The sequence below is a fragment of the Bos indicus x Bos taurus genome, chromosome 23 (genome assembly GCF_003369695.1).
Source record: "Bos indicus x Bos taurus breed Angus x Brahman F1 hybrid chromosome 23, Bos_hybrid_MaternalHap_v2.0, whole genome shotgun sequence".
NCBI classification, from domain to species: Eukaryota; Metazoa; Chordata; class Mammalia; order Artiodactyla; family Bovidae; genus Bos; species Bos indicus x Bos taurus.
Window position 1 is genome coordinate 30880274 of NC_040098.1, and position 2865 is coordinate 30883138.

Sequence of the window (2865 nt, forward strand, 5' to 3'; positions counted from 1 at the left end):
AGCCTTCATAGTCCCCATGGGGATGATACAATTATTCAGCTATAAAAATATACTTGAATCTGGAAAGGCTCTGTTGATAAGTCTTACAGTACTAGGTTTTGTCTGACTCCTTCTTTTGCTATTGTTACCTCAATATTTTTATTCTTCTTAATATTTCAGTACTGGCTTGTATTAATAGCATAGTGTTTTCATAAAACAACCATCTGATTCCTAGGCTTCAAGCCACATCTACTCTATCAGACACCTGCATATAGAAACCAATAAACTTTAATTGCTTCTTCAGCTAATATTTATGCAAAAAAAAGTATGAAAATCATTACTTTGGAGTATCTGAAACAGTCACTTCTTGGCATTTAATCCTACCAGTGGCTCAGCGATAAAGAATCTGCCTACAATGCAGGAGACCTGGGTTTGATCTCTGGATTGGGAAGATCCCCTGGAGGAGGGCATGGCAACCCACTCCCGTCTTCTTGCCTGGAGAATCCCATGATCAGAAGAGCCTGGTGGGCTACAGTCCATAGGGTTGTAAGGAGTCAGACATGACTGAGTGACTGAACAACAACAACTACATCCTAAGGATGTAGTTATTGTCATCTTTATTATACAGAGCAGGAAATTCAGTTTCAGAAAAGTTGGGTTACTTGCTTAAGGTGATTACCTTTGTTTTGTAATATCACGAAAAGCAATTAAGTCACCTGCTGTCACATATTTTAAGTTATCACCTCTACCCAATTTACTGTAGCCAATCTTCTGTGACCAGATGCTTAACTGTGCACACTGCATAACTGTGTTTTGCAGTTTTGCAAAACCTTTCTACCTTCCCTGCCACTTCCCTGTCATAGGTGAAACAAACTGAAAATAATGGATCTGATTAACAAAAGCCATCCTGAAGAGTTTTTTCTACAAGGCTTTGCTGACCGTCCTTGGCTAGAGCTTCCTCTATTCATTATCCTGCTTATAACGTACCCCATGGCCATGATGGGAAACATAGCCATCATTCTGGTGTCCAAGTTAGACACCCGTCTGCACAGCCCCATGTATTTCTTCCTCACCAACCTCTCCTTTTTTGGACATGTGCTACACCACAAGCACTGTCCCTCAGATGCTCTTTAACCTGGGAATGTCTAAGACAATCAGCTATATGGGGTGTGCATTTCAGCTTTATTTCTTCCACATAATGGGGGGCACAGAATGTCTGCTTTTGGCTGTTATGTCTTTCGATCGCTATGTGGCCATCTGCAAACCTCTACACTACACCCTCATCATGAATCGGCGCAGCTGTGTCTTATTAGTGGCCACCGTGTGGCTGAGTGGAATGACCTATGCTGTCTCAGAGGCCACTCTTACATTACAGTTACCACTGTGTGGTCGCAATACCCTGGATCACTTGTTGTGTGAGATTCCTGTTTTGATAAAGACTGCCTGTGGTGCAAAGGTTGCTAATGAGCTCACACTCTCTGTGATATGCTTTTTTTTGTTAGCTGTACCACTATGCTTAATTCTTGTTTCCTATGCTTGTATTGGACATACTGTATTTAAGATTAAATCTTTGGGGGGAAGGAGAAAAGCCTTTGGGACGTGTTCCTCCCATCTCATTGTAGTTTTCTTGTTTTATGGTCCAGCCATTAGTATGTACCTTCAGCCCCCCTCCTCCACCTCAAGGGACCAACCCAAGTTCATGGCTCTCTTCTATGGAGTAGTAACTCCTACACTCAACCCTTTCATCTACACTCTGAGAAATAAAGATGTAAAAGGGGCACTGGGCAACCTCATGAGGAGCATTTTCACTTCCAAGTGAGTGTTGGCAGACATCAAATGAAATTATTTAACCATTAGGTTAGGTATATAGAGGTTTCTTTAATAACTCATTCTTGTCGCCCTTCCTCAGTTCATGTTAGATGTTCTTTTTGCAAAATATGTCACATTCCTCATATTCTTCTAAAATGGTGTTAGGCAAGGGTGATACTTGGCTAATATGCACCAGTAACAGCACCTTTTATTTGTGTGAACTTTTAAAAATAGTTCTATTCTGGTGGGTAGATAATGAAATCATAACTGTGCTAAGTAGTAAAAGAAAAGAAGGCAATAATATAAATTATAAACTCATGTGTTCAAGCTAATCATCACAGCAAGCATTCACCAGTGAACTTCCTTGATTGAGTCACCTAAGAAACATCCCGACACTCTACAAGATTGGCCCCATCTAAAAGGGAACCCGGCACCACTGTGAGGCACTCTACACCTTAAATCAACCATGAGTCTCATTAAGTTTATCAGCTTAGGTAGATGCTACTGCTTCTTTAAAAACACATTGCGACTCTTGTTTAACAAACAAGTGAACAGCGTTTTTATTTTGCCTAAAAAAATGTATCATTAAATATTGAAATAAATAAAATATATGTGAAACACATTGGTAAGTTTCTTAACATTCCTTTTAAATATCATAAGCATGAGCTTTCTGAATCAATGAGAGGAAAAGATACTGATATTAATAATGAACCACAAGGTAGAACCATATGGGGGTAGCCTGAAATGCCTTTTGAAACTGTGCAAGAATCATTATGAGAAAGAAACAATTTGTATTTCTAGGGTGGAAAGCAGCTTGATTACTTCAAACAATATAAGTATCTCTTTGATCCTCAAAATCTGTATCATTAAAAGTTAAAAGTGCTAAACTTAGTTCCAGGACTCACACCCGACTTAACACTTTGTCACAAAATTAGTTACATATTTTAAAGCAAATTAAATGCTTTTGTAATTATTCAGTATAGAATTAATATGATGAGAAATACAGCTTTGTAATGAAATTAACAAGCAAGAAAAATAACAGTGATGTGAACTCTTCTGGCATGTGTTCTGGTATGA

At 38.7% G+C, this 2865-nt stretch overlaps 1 pseudogene; it reads left to right on the forward strand.

The window, feature by feature from the left end:
- Window positions 1-637: 637 nt before the first annotated feature.
- LOC113882032 lies at window positions 638-1988 on the forward strand (annotated as a pseudogene).
- The last annotated feature ends 877 nt before the right edge of the window (window positions 1989-2865 follow it).